The 18,395-nt window shown below is 42.6% G+C and overlaps 1 long non-coding RNA gene across 1 annotated transcript; it reads right to left on the bottom strand.

Annotated features, from left to right (window-relative positions):
• Positions 1-364: 364 nt before the first annotated feature.
• On the bottom strand, positions 365-12,634 carry LOC117244327. The gene is made up of 3 exons (XR_004497197.1): positions 12,516-12,634; positions 11,908-12,004; positions 365-895 (listed from the first exon to the last, which is right to left on the bottom strand). It is a non-coding gene; the product is annotated as an uncharacterized LOC117244327 (long non-coding RNA).
• Positions 12,635-18,395: the final 5,761 nt, after the last annotated feature.

The following is an 18,395-nucleotide window of genomic DNA, read 5'->3' as shown; positions in this document are numbered from 1 at the left end:
TAGGATTACAACAACAAATTCTTCTGCACCAGGACACAAAAGAGGAGACAGAGTGGGAGATGTACCCTCCAACCCCTCCTCTGAAAAAGAGGCATCTACACAGGACAGCCAAAAAGCCCAATAGTCAGAGCTTGTAACAGTGAAGGAACAGGAACCTGAGAATCAAGACCTCATGTTTGGCAGGCATATCTCCTGCATTCCCAGGAAAAGCTTTACCCTCCAGGGTATTGGCTATTCTGAGCTCTCTGCTCTGGCTTTCTGCAGGAACTCAGTGCCAGATCACAGAAATTTTTCCACGCAAAAGTTTCATCCAAAGTGACAAGTTTCCATGAAAAGTTTTGATGAAAAAAATGTTTTCTTGGAAAATTCCTAGCAAGCTCTAATCTTCACGTTAAATCATGGCCATGGATTTACAGCAGTGTGCTGCACGCATGCTGACTGCAGCCTAGTAAAACTGTACTGAGCTCTGGTTCCTCCTCCACCCCTCCTTTGGGACATGTAAAATCTTGCAGCCTCTGGGTCCTATATAACCTCCTGGTCAAAAATGTAGTAGGTTTTTTTTGTTCTTTATTGTTATTAATCAAACTCTTGTTATTTCTCAGGAGCAAAGCATCAAGACCTGAGTTTTGTAACTTTCCCTCTTGTTTTCACCTAGTCACACCAAGCGATTCGCCCAGCAGGGATTATCTCAGATGTCCTCCCTGAATGGTGTGGCACAGATTTTACAGGCACAGAAGGCTTTCTGTTACTTGCAAAGGATTACAAGCAGCTGAAAATTCTTCCCTTGCTCCCTGCTGTTTTGGAAGCGCAGTGCCATCTTCAAAATAAGCAGGGACAGTTGAAAACAGCGATGAATCTCCCTCCAATCCAGTGCACAATATCATGGAAGCTGCTTCTGAAAATACAAGTGTTTGAATTGCAATTCTCAGCTTTAATAGGATTTCTGATTGCATAGAAATTAAATTATACTCTCTTGGCAGCTCTCCATTTCAAGGGGAAATGACATCTTTCTTTCATGAGCAATAAAGATCAGGAGGCAGTTTAGCCCCCTACACTTCAGGTTTTTAGATGGATGGTTTCCAGTTTTTTCCAAAAAGCCCGAAAGCTTGCCACTCACATTCCCATTATCTCCTCCTTTCAAAGGACAGCACTGAAGACTCAGCACAAAGCTACCTCTGATTGCGTGTCATACATACTAGAAACTATAGATCCATGTTAAATTTGGGCTGAAGTACAACACAGTTGTCATACTGACAACTAAAAACTTATGAAACTCATACATTTCTACGTGCAACAGACAAAGAACAGACACTGATGGCTAATCTGTCTTGAATTATCTCATATTTGATGTAGGCCAAGTGCAAGCACGTGGACAGTTCCCCTGGAGCAAGTGTTGTGCAGTAATGTTGTTTCACAGCAAGTCATCTGCATGCTAAACCTTTTCACTTGGAGCTATGGCTCAGTCAAGACACAGTGTCGACCTGACCTTGACAAGAAGGAGCTGAAGGAATTGTGAGCCCTCAGTCTCTGAGCAGAGATTTCTTCCTGGACAGGTATTAAAGCCAGGAATGTTCATTTTTAAATATACCTCTGAACAGTCAGTGTGCATGCAAAACAAACCTAGGAAGGGAATAAATATGGGGGCTGTTCAAGTTTCACATACAACCAACACCACTGATTCTACACAGTTTTCACTCACTTGAAGATAATCAAGTCTTGTGATGCCAAAGCTTCAAACCCCATTCTCTCCCAGCACTAAATCCTGAGAAATCAGTGTCAGTAGAGAGCTACTACAATACACATGCTGCAGATGTAAATGGTGATTGTCAATGGACTGCAGCACCTCCCAGTTTCTGTGCAGTACAACAGAATATGGAAAAGAAAATAATTGTTTCCTCTAAGTCTCTTTTCCTTGTGCTGTCAAAACATCAACTACTCTGCCATCTCACCCTCCCTAGCTGATAGCGCCCTGCACTTTTACACTGTTTGTACTTGCTCTGCTTAGAATTCAATTTCCTCTGGTGATCTGCATGCAGGCAAATATTGCCCAGGGCACTAATGTATATTTGTTCTTCTTGAATTGCACACAGAAATATTGTTGCTATGCGGCGAGCACAAAACAATCCAGAAGTCACCTGACATCCTCCATCAAACATTTAGGAGTCATCAAACTTAATTTCCCCTTTGTGCCATAAAACACCGAGAGGAAGCTTTAATAGATTGTATTATGTAACGGTTCTATAAAAATAGCAGGCCAGCACTGGAGCACTTCCTTCCTGAGGCCCAATAACCTATGCTGAAAGGATACACACTGGTTTCCCTGGCAACCATGAGAGATGACACTAGGGGAAAAACAGCAACAAAAGGACCATTTTTTGCTTAGTAAAATAAGGTCTGGCTTCAAGCTTGTGATACAGTGAATACAGAGTGCCTGACAGAGAGAGAACTGGTTAATAATTCTGCTCAGGTCCCAGTGACCTTGCAAGGCTGTTAATGCTTTTCATTTCTTCTTCTACTGCCTATGAAAAAAAAAAAAATACCACAACCACAACAGCAAACGCACTTCAGCAACTATTAAAGTTTTAAATCTTTTTAAATTAAAAAAAAAAAAAAAAAAAAAAAAAAAAGAAAAGACATTTGATGCCAGACTGTATCAGAGATTGATCTGACCTCCTAGCATTTCCACATTTCTCCCATCCACTTGCATAGAGCTCAAGATTTTCACATTTTGGTTCCAAAGACTCCTTTCTATTTCCAAGCCTGCCACGCTTAGTACTCCATTGTCCAGCAGACAGCTGTTTTCAAGACAAGGCCTTTAAGGCCTTTGCAAGTAACCAAAAAAACAAACTCCCTCCCCCAAAAAAAATCTCATGGAGATACAACACCACACTAAAGGAACAACCCAATGAGCTGGAACACTTAACAAGATCATCTCTCTAGCCTTATGCAGCCCTTCCACAGCCCCACACTCCCACAGGGAGCCAGAGAGAAAAGTGACAAAAATGGTTTTTGTTTCAGTCCAACCATAAGGGCTGGAAGTTTCCTTAGGGCATAACCACGTGAGATTATTCTTGTTGCCTTCAGCTTTCCCTAGGCAATTTTTAACCCTTGCTTGTTGCTGCTGAGGCAGCTCCCACACCAACAAGTTGCTTTCTTCCCTTGCCCCTCAGAAACCTCTGGCACATTAAGGTATTACACTGTGCAGTGTCAGTGGGAAAATGCATGTTTTTGAGAAGATTTTAAAAAAAAATAAGAAAAAAAAAATCACTTGTTTTCTCTACAATCTGGAAAGCAGCTGTCTAAGGCTCATTTCCCGCCTTTCTGAAAAAAATTCCCTTCCTCCTCCTTGTCAGTCAATAACAGGAGGAAATGCATTTGAACAGGAAATGTAGTGGTACATAACTCTCCTGCTGAGCAACTCCACCATCTTGAAGTGATCCCAGGCTCCTCACGCAAGCAAGAGAAATGTCACATGGCCTGCTGAGGAGGAAACCCAGGAATAGAGACACTACAGCAGCAGGTATCCTGGATGGAATGCTATTTCTGTCATTATAGCTCCCTTGCTAAAAGCGTGTCTTCAGTCTTCAAGTGGGTATTTGGATATTCCTCTTCATTTCCTCTTGGAAGTGAAAAGGTGTTTGCTGTGGCTGTATTTCAGCGGGGGATTAAGCCACCCCTATGTGTTACCTACTTCACAGGATCACACACGTTCCTTTAGACCTGTCCACACTGGGTGAAATTCTCCCACATGCACGAGGCCAAGGCATTACATAACTGTTTAGGAGGTTAAATAGGATTTGAGGGGTGTGTAAGGCACTGTAGCTGGATAAATCTCCCTCAAGATGATTTAATTCTGACACATTAACCCTTTCAAACACATACATGAGGCCTTTATGAAGTGTCCAGTTTAGATGGAAATTGGCAAGAGACAAATTCTTCTGCCACCTTCAAGGCAGTTTCATGCAGACTCATGCACAAATTCAGCCCAGTTCTGACTGGGAACTGCTCACCAGGGCACTGGGACAATGCTCTGTGGCTCCCAGCCCTAAAGTTAGCCATGACACAAGACTCCACAGCAAGGTAGCAACAGACCACAAGGACAACTGTCACAGTGAAGTTCAGCTCCGTTAAATCCAATTGCCCAATGGGATATTCTCTAATCTAAGATGGAGCAGAGCTTCTGAATGGTGCAGAAGCAGCAGCAGCAGTGAGGGCACCTGGCACAGAGTCCCAAGAAGTGAAGAGCCCAACACCAGCACAGTGCCTGTGTGTCCCCCATGCTCGTCCAGCAGCACACAGCTGTGTTAAGGAGGCAGATGGAAATTCCCTCAGGTGTCCTACAGCTCCTGCTCCTACCTGGGGGCTGCCAGCCCAGCAGCCACATTTGCTGACTTCATTCCAGCCTTCATTAACTTGGAGAGAAAACCCTCTCTCTATCAGAAACGCATCCTCACTGCCCATCGAGCAGCTGCCAACAGTGCCCGCTCCTACCCCTGACAGGATGCCAGCTCAGGCACAGCTTACTTGCAGCCCAGTTACTTAGTTACTATGCTAATTAAGCACCTAAGCAAGTAGTGCATTAATGTGTCAGGATTTCAAAAGTTAATATGAGCGCACTGGGCATTTCCACTTCCGAGTCACAGCAACCAGCACAGGAATAATTAAACCAGCTGCAAGCGCCTCCAAAATGTAACGCTCATGCAAGACAGACTGTTCATCTGAATTTTAAGGACAAAAGCAAACAACGTATCTGCCTCAGAATGCTTTAAAACACTAACAGCGAGTGCACAGTCAGAGTTAAGCCTACAAAATTACACCCGATATACTTAAGACAACAAAAATACAGGGAACATGCAGCAGTACTGAAGCAAGCTGTAACGAGGTGAAACAGACACCTGAGAGCATGCCAAGGCAGGTTAGTGTTGCCAATTAGAGCATGCTGAACTTGCAGCCACTAGTACCTGCTCGCTGCCCCAGACACACTGCTGGCAGCAGGCTGTTAACATTTAACCGGGGCCCTGGGGCCGCTGCGCTATCTTGGTGAGCCTGTGGAGACCTACACAAGCTCCCTGGCTTCAGGCTGCACCTATGGGGTCAACACACTCAACCATGGAACTCTTGGAAGATGACACCAGCAACTTCCTAAAGGATCTGTCCAGCCAGGAACTAGGCCTGGATTGCAACAATTAGGCTAGTACAGATCCTAGCAATGACAAAAAAATATTTTTTACTCTCAAATTAGCCATTTTCCCAATTCCCCTATGTAAATTTCAGCTTTTCACCACACCAGAGAGAATAGGAGCCCCAAAGGCAGGTGGAGCTTTTGACACTTTTAGGTTTGAGAGAGGGCAAGCCTCCAAAATAAAGTGCATGTCAGGATCAGGTCATTCAGATTTACATTTTAATCCTTCCAGTAACAAGGTCACAGCTGTTTAAAACGGGTGCCCATGCTGTAATATTTTCTCCTGTGGAGAAGGAGGTTATGTATGAAAAACTAAGAGCTAACACACTGTGTCAGAACAAATCACCCATCCCAAGAGCCTGTCTCCCAGTAGTGGTAGAGAGCAGATCTCTCACAAGGAGCAGAAGAACTGGGTGAGCACACACGATACCTCCTGGCAGTCTCCCAGCAGCCAACCATTTGAGGATCAGAGACTTCCTGTGCCAGACTCCTTTTTATCTATTTAGTCACCCTCAATTAATTTCTCTTTCATGAACCTGTCCAGTTGACCTTTGTACCCATAAAGCACACTATCTGGTTGCTCTAAGTGGATAGACAGGTATCCGTGGTATGTGAGACAGCAGCATTTTACTGCTACTGAAGAGAGGAAACTACAAACCAAGAGCTTTTGCAAGGCTGCCTGCTTAACGCAGCTCGTGATTTCCCCAGCACTGCCCCCCACCACGCAGGCTACGTGATGGAATCGACGAGGTGGGATAAAGCTGGACATCTCAATGCTACCAGATTTGTAGGGACACAACCATTAGAAGCCTGGAAACAATTCAGGATTCCAGGGGGTTCTCTGATGGCTGAACTCAGCCTCTGAAGTATCTTGAAGCAGGAGTTTGCAGGAGCATCCCAATTTAAAGCGTTATAAAGGTGCCTCTGCAAGATGCATCAGAGGATGACATGAAGAAATCAATTTCTCCAAATCCACAAGGAAGAAACCAGTGACTGAAATCATCAAATAGCAATCTTTAATTAGTGCCTCACTAAAAGCTTGTTGTGATGACACATTAAATGAAGACAGGGAAAGAAATGAAGCAGCATAGAAACAGTTCAGACACGCTACCATGGCTTTGAAGCCAAAGTTCCATCAATTCACATCACAGCGACATCTCATAAGACAAAAATAAACCCACCAGAACCATCAAAGCAAGTTACTGTCTCTTGGCACTACTGAACTATTCACCCATAACCCTCCTCACTGGTGTGCCAGCAAGAACTCCAGGACTTAAGTCCTACTTGAGCACTGAAAACAGCCTTTAAGTGGCACTGAAGTGAAAAGCAAAACAACCGTGCAGACCCCTTGGACAGGAGAGAATTCTGCCCTCTCTGCACCTCTCAGTGGATCACCTTCTGTTACTGGGTGCAGCAGCTAAGAAAAGCACCTTTCCTTCTGGAGGCTTTTTCCATGGTGAAACTGAGGCATCAGCCAAGCTAGTCCTCTGATCACAGAGTCGGTATCCCTGTTAAACAGATTCAAAATTAAGCCAAGAAGAAAGTAGAACTTGAAGACTCTTTTAAAAAAAAAGCCTGGAAGATCTCTGAAGGGAAGTCCACAGGAAGACAGATTCTTGAAGACCTCTATTTTATTCTGTCTGCATTGAGCAACTTTGAGTGTAAACCAGAAATGTACAAACATTTTATTAAAACATAAATTTTATTAAAAATAAAATTTAAAAAAACAAACAAACAAACAAAAAACACATCAGAGACACTTAACAAGGCTCTTCTGAGAATAAAATCATGGAAGATCACCCTGGCATCTTCAGTCTCTTGCCTGGAACACAGGCAGAGAATGCTTTTGCTGCCTGCAAAACTACAGAGGGGGAAAGGTCACAGTGTCACCCTTGCTCTGCAGCAGTGCACACACTTCATTCTTGATAGGGATGCTTGTGCTGTCTCTCTGATTTACACTCTCCAGAGACTCCTGGAAGGAATGGAGTCTCTGGAATCCTGTCTGAGCCAGCCCAAGCACTGTAATGATTCCTAGAGTATGTAATCCAGGAATTCCATTCCTTACCATGCCTCCAAAAGCCATGGACAAGCCATGCAGATATTCACACTCTCTAAAAACAGAAATCCTTATGCCTGCAAGCACATCTCACCACCACATATTAGTTTCTATCACTGGAAGTGTTGAGGAACACTATGAATCAAACCTGAAATAGACAGAGAAAATAATGGGTTTTTTTTAAAATGCAAAATGAGATCTTATATGTCCAGCACTGAGAGCTGAATCTACCTAAATCACAAAAAAGCTCCATGTTCCCTACTGCTCCCAAGTATAAGCTCCAAGCAGATCCTGTGCTGCTAGCTGTTACTTCCTTCAGGCAGCTCCTGCAGGGAAGTTAATTCTGTTTCCAAGTCACATCTTCAGGGCTCCTTTTGCATGTTTGCTGTCAGGCATCCAGCACATCAAGGCAAACATCTGGAATAAAGCCTTGGGTGCAAGACACATTTGTTGCTAAATAAACAAAGCCACTGCTACAAGAAACAGCCATGCTTCAAGGTATAAAGCAACTGGGTTTTTTGGCCAAAGAAACACCCAGCCCCTCATTGTACCCCCTATTTGAGAAGATACCTGGACAAGTGATGCCACTGCTGCCTGAGGCACTGATAAAGGCCAAAGGCTGGGAGCGGCCAGGAGAAGAGATAAGCCATTGGTCTGACCTAGCAAATCACACCTTTTGTTCAGCTCGTTTCCTGGGGATTTGAAACAGCTCTTCCCATTCTCTCTAAACCCAGATAAATAAAGAGTGATGGCTTTAGAGCTTTTCAAGTGACAAGAGCTGGAGGAAAGACAGGCCTATGGAAACAGGCTTTAACGGGGGTGCTATCAGCTGACATAGGGACCCGTATATCGGCTTATTGAGCAGATTCCTCCCACAAACAGTGACAATAGCTTGTTCCCTCACATGCAACCCCAGTAAAGCTCTAGTACTTCCTATATCCATGTAATTAAAACAAAACCAACCCTACCAGAACCAAAAAAAGCCAACACCATTCTGAAAAGGCCAACCTACAGCACAGGACTGGAGGGGAAGAGATTAATTTTCAGTGCTGTAACCCCCTCATGAGCCTTATCTGGTCTCAAGTATCTGATAAGTATCTGACACCCCATTACAATATCCAAGTACTGAAATTTCAGTACAATGTTGAAAAAAAAAAAAAGCAATAATAATAATGTTGCAGGCTGCATGGGACAAACACTGTGCAATTAGAGAAGAGCAAAGAGCTGGCACAGAGCACTACAACCCTCTCCACGGCACCTCTTCTAACTGGTGCTACACCACCAGAAAAACAGTGGTGCTACTTGAGCATTCTGAAGGAGTGCAGATGGCATAACTGAGCTGCAACATAGTCACAGAAATATTATTTGCACTTTTCCTTCTAGACGTTCCCACACTCTCCATCTAAGCTGAACAGAACACCCACAAAAAGGTTTGTGGTTACGGCAAAAGTAAACCCATTATCAAATTTCTCTGACATTGTCCTGGAAGTTTACATTGTAAGAGGAAAATCAAATTTTATGCATCTGATTATGAACACCACACATCTCAAAGTAAACATGACCAGCCTGATTTGGGACTGTCTGGAACAGAAAATGTTCAACAACTGTAGGAAGACACAGGGAGTATTGTAAATGAACTCTAAATTCTATCAGCGAATTTTCACAGTTCTTACTCACTGGAAACAGCACTCGTCTTTAGTTTGGTTCCTTCAAGTTTAGCACTTGTCTGAATAAATGTTTTGTGCCAAATATAGCTGTACTGACAAAAATGGGTGCAATAGTCCATAATTTTCTACAGATGGATAAGGAATTCTCTCTATAATGCTTCTGACAGTCCCTCTGTCCTATTCAACAGGTGTATCAAATATTCCAAGTTACTCTCTCACAGCCATAATAGCAGAAAAGAAAATTAATGGCAAAAATTTAAATACTACAGTATTTAGTACAGCTGAAGTTATTAATAGAATTTGGACAAAAAATATAAAATGTGTTTTGTAAAATTGTGGAAGAAATGAAGTCCACATGTGGATTTCAGACCAAAAGATGTGTGTTTTGGGATTTGATGGGTTTTTTCCTTCTAGGGCTCAAAAACGTCTTTTCACTGTCAAAGTGGTTTCACAACTTTAGGGCAGATCAGTCAAGCAGACAAACACATACATGATGGCCACTAGAATTCCTGGTGGTTTCTACTAGAATATGTACCAGCAAATGGACTCCAAGATTTCAAGACAAATGGATTTGAGTCCCAACAGTGAATGACTGGTCTGCTCCCAATAAAACACAAAATCCACCTCCTTTCAGAGTTTGACCAGGAACACATTTGAATGAGATCAGTGAAGAAAAGGTGTCCCAGTCAGTGTATCTGCCTACTCTGAAAGGACTGAAACCAACTAGGATCCCAGATTATTCTAGGAAATAGGTATTTTCTCAAAGCACTTTTGTTGATTTAAACAAAATTGTTAATTTTGCTCAACTTTGAGATTCAAGTAAACTAAAAAGCTCTGAATTATTCTCAGGTCAAACCCATGAGATCCAAAGAAAAAGAGCTAATTTCACATAGTTTTGGTACTGAGTCATGTGGTAAAGCTGGACTTACAGACTAGTTTTTAGGATAACATGTTTACCCAAAAACTGGATAAACAAAATCTGTGAAGACTTTTTCCACAAGTGCATTTTTAAAGAGTTCATTCCCCAGATGGGGACAACTCCCATCAGCCTGAATAGAAAACTCATCTGCTTATGTTAGGACTGACTTTGTTCTCCAGCACCTGCAAACACAAGGCAGAGGACCAGCATCCCCACAGCGAGCTGAAGGTTCACACCTTTGTGGGGTCACTTTTTGATGAGGTAGACAGCAGTGGCCAACCAGGATGTGGGCTGGTGTGTTTTCAGAGATATTCAGCAGACACTGAGCCATATTTAAGCAGAAAAAAAGAGCACTCTTTCTGTCCATCTGAAGGACTTGTTTGGAATTATAAAGACATATGGTATTTTTAGAGGCTGAAACAAACTGACTCACACTCACCACTGCCAGTTGAGAATAAGGCACATTTACTGATGTAACCAATGTTCCACTTCAATCTGCTTTCCCATCAAACCTCAACATTTTATTTTAGCTGCAAAAAGGTTTATTAAAACCCAGTAGCCACATGATAATTCTCTCAACTGAGAAATGCAAGACCCAAAAAAGCCCAAACCTATGCAGCTGTACTCATTTTAAAAATCATCCTAAGTTGCATAGCATTCCACAGAGTTCATATTTTATTGTGCTGTTTAAATGAAAAGAAAAACAGTTGTTCCTCTGATTTTTTTATGGTTTTTTTACTCACCCAAAATCAAGGAAGTACGGGGTAATATCTCGAACTACGTCACCAAATCCACTTTGTGGATTCCTTTTGCTGTCCTTAACTGTCAGAAAATAATGATTTGTATTTGTCCTACAACAGCAGCTTCTCCCTCTTCCCCACAAGCTCAGGTTTTCTGTTATATGAGTTAGACACAGCTGACAAGCACATAGCTGCTTACCCACCCATTTCAGCAAGAGCTGGAAGTTTAAATCCTGGAGCCTGAGCTGCATGGGGGGTTTAAAACTTGTTAGATGGAAGATGACAAACATGTTGTATTTATCAGTTGGTTGCACAGATACCTCTTGCACACAAAGCAAGAATATCTTTGCAAGAAGATACCCAAGATAGGGTATTTTAATTTTCTCTATGTTCTGCTCCCAGCAAAGCAGCTGAGTGAATGACACACCACTTTTCTCCTAGATGACAGCAAACAAAAAGCACAGGAAAAACTTATACTGTAGTGAATCACATGCATATTTTGACTGGTGGAAGCACTGCCAGAGAATGGAAAGAAAGATTAATTTAGTTGGTTTATCCCTTCCTTCGACTTCCATGCAGACTAACACAGTGCCTCCTCACAAAGGCTGCCCACACTCTGGCGTGGCTCCAGGCAGGCACTGGTGTGTGCCGGCTGTGGATCAGACAGCACTTTGTCCTGGCCAGGATGTGGTCTGCCTTTGTAACGAGGCCCATGCAAACGGGCGCCCATCGGCCCCTGCAGCCGGCTCTGGCAAACACCACTTGCCCCTTCACTAGACATAAATGAACTGTAACTACCTCAAAGGAGAACAAACAATATAAGAAAAGAAGGGAAAACATCCAGATTTAACCAGATTAACGATAACAGCTCTCCCGAGGGAAGGCTCCCTGAAGAGGGGAATTCAGGGACTTATTAGCAGCCATTAACCACGTTTCTGGTTTGTGATGTGCCATGCAGTGAAAAGTACAAATCTATGACTTCCCCTGTAGAAGAATTTGGGAGGATTATTAGCTTCACAGAAGACAGACTAGTCACAGCATAAAATGCTGCCCCTAAACGTTTCATGTTTGTTTTGCATCCCCAGCATCCTGCTAAAAAAAAAAAGCGACAGGAAAAAATATCTGTGCTGGGCTTAGAAGCAAATGCACAGCACCACGACCATCACCATTCCTCTGCTGCACTAAATGCTTGAGCCCTTATTTTTGTCATTTTGCTTAAGCCTGGAACACATGGACTTCAGAAAAACTGTTTCTTATCAGAAATTGCTATAGCAATGTTTGTATTAAGAGAAGGAGAACAATGAACAGCAAGGAACTTGGAGTTTTTCCTCACACTTACTTACCTTAGTCCTGCCAGAATGCTGTTAATGCATGATCTTAGAAAGAAAGATCAACAGAGTTTCCGCTGTGTCTCATTTTCAGGGATGCAGGACTCCATTTCTGAAAGCAGAGAGATTAGGGTGACTGAAATCTGAAGTACTGATACTGTGCTGGGAGAATGGGTGCTGACAGCAAGCTCTTAACTCATCAGCAGATGCAGGTCTTGTTGACTGTACTTAAACTCAGTCACAGAAGCAAAAACCCCATGAAAGCAGCAACAAGGAGCAGCCAGACTGGCCTCTCTCATGATTAACACAAGATAACCACCTCTATCCATCTACAGACTCCGTCCCTTTGACTAGAGAAAACACAGTTTCAAGGGACTATTGGACCCAGATATATCATGTTTGGATAGTGGTGCACTTACACCAAATTAAAGCAGAGATGTGTCTCAGCAGGTGCAGATGACACAGAAATAAAAGTCCTCTCACAACTCTGAGCTGTTCAGAAACTTAAATATCAGTACCCAAGTGTGAAAGACCACAGCTCCTCCACTTTCTTCACAGGTCTCAGACCCAACATAAAGGATGCAGATAAAAAAAAGGAGAATATCTAAGTATGTTGGACCTACCATATTTGCAGCATCCTCAGGCAAACAGATTCCTATTCCATCCTGACCTCATCACAGAAGACATTTGAGATCACTTCCAGTAAGCCTCTTCACAAAACTTTAAATCAGCAAGGTAATACAACCACTTTTTATGTGCCAAGCAATAAAACAGAAAATAATACACTTGGGGCTATTCCAGAAAAAGAACCCCTGCTGTTTCCAACTGTATTCTTACGGAATACCATCAGCAAGAACTCCCAACATTAAGCAGAGATAAGTTAGCAAATCTTGTGCCAATAATTTAATTTCAACCTATGGTCAGGTATTCCTTCTTTGGGAAAACTGAGGACCCTGCATCTTCCACAATTTTTTAAATGGAGATTCCCTAGCTGCCAGGCAGAGACTGTAAACAGCATCCAAACTACACTGACAACATCCATCAGCAGGTGCTTGGCACAGCCTCTCTGCTCCTGGTTTGATAGAGCTTCTCCAACCAGGAATGGGGTCTAGGACACAGCAAAGAGAGGCCCTTCCCTCCAGGTTGCTCAGAAGGGGCTCCATAGTGCTTCTCTTACTGCTCGGTCAATGATTTGGGGTCTCTTCATGTACTCCTTGCCTCATTACTTGCACTGCTGCTACAGCTGAGGGTCAAGTCAGGAGCAGATCCAGCAAAGTCTAACATTATTCCAGGGCACTCTGAATTGGTGCACTAAGAACCGTCGTGACAGAACATCCAGCCAAACCTCTTCTTCTTTTTAATCTCAGTTATATCAACACTGGGGTCACACAACATACTAGAATAATGTTCCAGAAAAAAAATATCTTTGGGGTTTATAAATCTTACTTACACACTCACAAATCAGCCGTGCCTTTCTACAAAGACTCCAGTTTGGCAATAACACTTGACTGTGTTATTGCACAGTCTCCAACAACTTATTTCTCATTCTCTTTCAAATGTTTTTGTCTCCCTGGAGCACCACCCCCTTCCCCAGCCAGTTCCACTCTGCTCCTAATGGAGATAGGGTTAAATTTACAAAGTGTTTTTATCCTAATTACAAGCCATTCAGCTAGTACCTTGGTCACAGCCTCAGCAGGAAATGATATGCAAAGTATACTTTCATGCATCTGACAGCCCCCAAAACTACCGGTCATATAAATTCTGCCAATTTACTCTAATTAAAGCTAAGCAGTGTCGTGTGTGCTTAAATGGTCAATCTGTCTTGAAGTAATTACACCTGAAAGCAGGAATACATCAGTTTCCTTCTCCTGGAATTAAACTCAGATGGGGCAGCTGAGAAACAGTCAAGGGACATTTGCTAATGATTAAATCCAAATCACATCTCCTTGCAGTGCTCTTACCAAGTACAAGCTGTTGCATGGATGCTGATGGATTTGTGGAGGAAGGAAGCAGATGGTACAAGGCACTTGTCAACACAGCACTGCCTACACAAGACTCTCTCTCACACCCAGTGCTGCAGAGGCTCGTGCTCCGAAGGAGTGCAGTAGGGAGCAAAATGAGATTCTGGGAGAATGTAAAAAACATACTATGCTTGCAATCACAAGAGCCAGCAGGCAGAGCTCCTGGTGTTCTGGAGAACTCCCACCTTCCACATTGCCATGTCAAAGATGTCTCTCGTCTCTTGATGGCCCTTTAGAGAAGACCAAAGATGACTTTCTAGAAATAGCAACAATATTGACTCAGTTAGGAAAAGATGAAGAGGCTGCATTGCTCCATCCAAATCCTCCCTCCTGCTCTCGTGTGCAGAGCAAGGAGCACAGAAGGCAGAGAAGGAAAGACAAAAAAAGCAATCATTAACCACTAACCACACTTACACAACCATATTTTGCCATGCCACTCAACAGCAGCACGTAACTCCAAATTCCCATAACTCCTGACACAGTACTCGAAGACTGTTAGTCAGAGGGATGCTTACTTTGGCCCCCTAGGAACTGACAAATTCCTCTTTATCTCCCTGGGATCTGATGAGCCCATCCTGTCACACGGGAAGACGAGTATGAATGACAATGCAATGAGTAACTTCTTAAAAAGGCAAAAAAAATATCTGACTTGAATATTCTGCTTGGATTCTCATCCTTTGCTGGTTCACTGACATGTGCTAAGTTTCCCAAAAGGAGAGGGATATACCACTAAGAAGACAAGCAGGATCCAAGTTTACTGCCATTCAGGAGATAATGACATCAACATATAAAAGCTTACATAGATGCATCACTAAGAGATTAACCTAAATCCATGTTCAGCCTCCAAAACCATAGTTTGAAAAATGCAATAAACTATGAAAGGACAAGCCAAGGACCTGTGCAGCTCTTTAAGCTATATGTGATTTGTCCATCCTCAAAACAAACTAAAACAGCAATTTTTTGTCAAGTTTATACTTGCACTCCTTTTACAAGAAGTGAAACTATGTCCCCTCCCATTATCCCATTAATCACCTTCCTTATTTAAACACAATGGCTTTATTCGGGTTAGATTAAAATATTCTGAAGGATACCTATTAGGAATCAGAATTCTTTATTCCTTAATTACAATACAATCCAGACATACTCATCAGAACAGGCCAGTTCTTTCTATCCCTCTGAACTGGGACCTTTCCAAAATACCAGAAACAGATCTCTTCTGGTGTACCTAAAATAATCTACCAGTACTTACCTAGAAACATTCTGGGTTTTCAAAATGCAAGCATAAACATGGCAGAAATCACTCTTTGACTGAATGTTTCTGTTTTGTTAAAATATTCCAGAAGATTAAAACACCTGGGGTGGAGGGGTTGCCTTTAAAAGCTGTTTTGGCATTAAAAAGCATGCAGTATTGGGCACAGAAGAGAAAGGAAAAGACAAAAAACAAAGAACACAGTTTTCCATTATCAGAACAAGGCAAAGCAGGATCAGCTGCTTTTTGAAGATAATTTGTTGTTGTGAGAGACCTCACATAGTCCCCAAGGCTGCATTTCCCATTCCAGTCTCGCCGTGGAGTATTGGTTGCAGCAGGACTGTTAATCACAGCTAATTGTGAGGACAGCACTGTGGCAGGAACAACTGTCCCCAACGAAGCCAGCTGAACCAGTAACTTCATTTTAGCTTCCTTAAGGGCTTTGGCTGTTATTGATTTCAGGTCACTGACAGGGGAGGGTAGATAAGTGCCTGCCCCAGCACTGCAGAATGTTAGGAGAGTAAACTTATTTTCTTGTTTTAGCCCAGCTAACAACAGAATAAACTAACTTTTACCATTAAACTTGAGCCAGATAGCCTAATCCAAGTGTGAGGCTTCTCAGCCACAGCTGTCTTGCCCCTTAAAAAAAGGAAAGGAAAAAAAAAATATTCTCTATGGAGACATTTAAGATTCCCTTCCTTCCCCCCAGGAGCAGTAAAGTATGTATCTTCATCTTTTGGACTTTTTCCAAAGTGCTTAACTTTGGAATTTACATATTATGCTTGCCACAGCAAGTGTCTCTTCAGACTAACGCTCCTCTCCCATACAGGTCTAAATTCTGTCACTCCTTTTCCCCAGAGCTTGCAGTAATGAGTGGACAGCTTCTCTGCAGCAATTGTGGTCTGTCAGAAAAAACAAAGCAGAGGAAGTATGTATCATTTGGCTGTCTCCTTAATTTTAGTGTAACAATTCCATTTTTAGGTACAGAGAGTCCATAATAGAATGGGCATATCCGAGTTTAGCACACAAAGCTCTAAATAAGACTGCTGCTTTACAAAACCACAGCGCAGAATGGCAATTGTTTCTAGCGTGGTAACCGCAGTGATTGAGAGATGCCCAAAGTAACTTGTTTCTTAAAGGGGAAAACTTCAGTGTGTGGTGGCAAGCTCTGAAACCACCGATATAAATGGATTAGGCCATGAGCACAGCAAACAATAGTCCCATTACTTTGGCTTAGGTCTGTTTTCACAGAGCTAGAGAGTACTTAAAAAAAATCTCCTTGGTCTTTCCAATATCACTGGAGGGCTGGGCTGGGACAGAGACGCTTTCTGCAGGCGCGCACCAGGATGTGCTAATATTATCAAGCCTTTTGCTTTGTTGTTGTGCTATTCTTACTTAGCTACTAATGCTCCATGAATGCATGACTGCTCTTTCCAGTCCACATAACAGCTATATTACTGGAGGTTCCAGCCTGTTGTTTTTCTTCGAAGCTAGGCTTCAGCCTTGGTTAATGTTTGCCCAGAAATATGTAATTGCGGACTTCCTCCTCATAAACCGTTCCAGAGCACAGGCTGCCATCCTTCCATGTTATTATTATCTGTGTGCCTGCAGGCTAGAGCAGGGTGTGCTCTCACATTTGAGAGGAGAGATAACCCTTTCCTTGCAGGAAAGGCACTCAATGCCTTGGATTGAGGCAGATCCTACTAAAAAGAGGTGATCTGAAAGCTTTACTGATGTTATTTTCTGCCCTCAGATTACAGAATAAAAATACTTTTAGCACAGGTCTAGTAGGTCACAAATAAGTCTAAGGGAAGCTGAGTATCAAGTCATAGAATAATTTGGGTTGGAACTGGCCTTAATGATCATTTAGTTCTAACCCCTCAGCCAGGGGCAAGGACAACTTCACTATCCCAGGCTGCTCCATACCCCATCCAGCCTGGCCTTGGACACTGCCCAGGATGGGGCAGCCACAGCTTCTCTGGGAAACCTGTGCCAGTGCCTCACCACCCTCACAATAAATGGACCTTTTAAGCCATTTAATTCACAGCACTGCATATACTTATTTGTGCTTCTTATTTTTTTATTTCTGATTATCCATGCATTTTTTTAAAAATCCAAGTTAAAAAATGCATCCTTATTTTCTAAATTTTCCCCCTATCATTAAATACTGTCACCAACAGAAGGAAATAAAGAAGCCTAGAGAAATTTTTGTATAAAACTCAGATTTCAAACAGACAGTGGGATATTAACTCAGCATAAGCATTTTCTGGAGAAACAATCAGCAAACTGAACACACTTCTCTTAATTTTGGGCACAGGTCTTCAGTGCCAGAAATGCAGCATCAGCAAGGACAGCAAAGCCCCAGGAACTAGCAGAAGGTAGGTAATGTTCAGGATTTACAGTGGTAAACATGCCCCTGTAAAGAAAGCTGCCTGATTCTTGAGCTACTGAAATAGGTTCAGGAATCTCCCTTCTCCTAGGAATTGCCTACATCTTCCATGGATACCAGGAAGAATCCAGGTCACAATCTTTGCAACACCTATGTTGAATGAGCAGAAGGTTTGTAATGAAACAAACTCAATAAACATGAGAAATTAAACAGTTGAAATCTCTTCAGATGCTCTGTAGGCAACAGGTCTTCTAAGGTCTTGCCCAGATCCTTGCTGGAGATAGCCTGGCGTGCTTTCCAATCTCAGCATTCCCTCTTTGCCCTCAAACCACCCAGATTTGGGACATGTCAGAGTATGTTAAAGCTCACATCCAGTCTATTCACCTGAATTGCCTCTAAGGAGAAACAAGGGTAAAGTGGAAGCCAATTTAAGCCCAGAATCTCACCCTGATATAGATTCAGGGTATGTCTGGCACATGTACCTAGTCCAGGAATTGGAAAGACCTCCTGGGTCAAGTAATCAGGCGCAGTCTAAGGAGTTCACTGTCCTTGAGTACACAGATCACAGGAAACAGGGTGGATCAGGCAGAACCTGCACACTAAACTAAACAAACCCATGTCCAGCTCCTCTGCTCAGAAAGATTAGTGAATATCTGGAGTGCAGTGAACTAAAGCAGTACCTCAGGTGGAGGAGTAATACAGTGAAAAGCCCTCACTTCCTCCCAGATTTAAATTCTTTGACAAGAGCAACAGCTGGAAAAAGTTTAGCCATCACTTAAACCAAAAGGTATCTTTATTTCTGACAACTGCTGGGTTTGAAACATGATGTTTTTAGTAGCTTTCG

This window comes from Parus major, chromosome 4 (assembly GCF_001522545.3).
Source record: "Parus major isolate Abel chromosome 4, Parus_major1.1, whole genome shotgun sequence".
Classification (NCBI taxonomy): domain Eukaryota; kingdom Metazoa; phylum Chordata; class Aves; order Passeriformes; family Paridae; genus Parus; species Parus major.
This window is presented reverse-complemented; position numbering and strand designations above follow the sequence as displayed.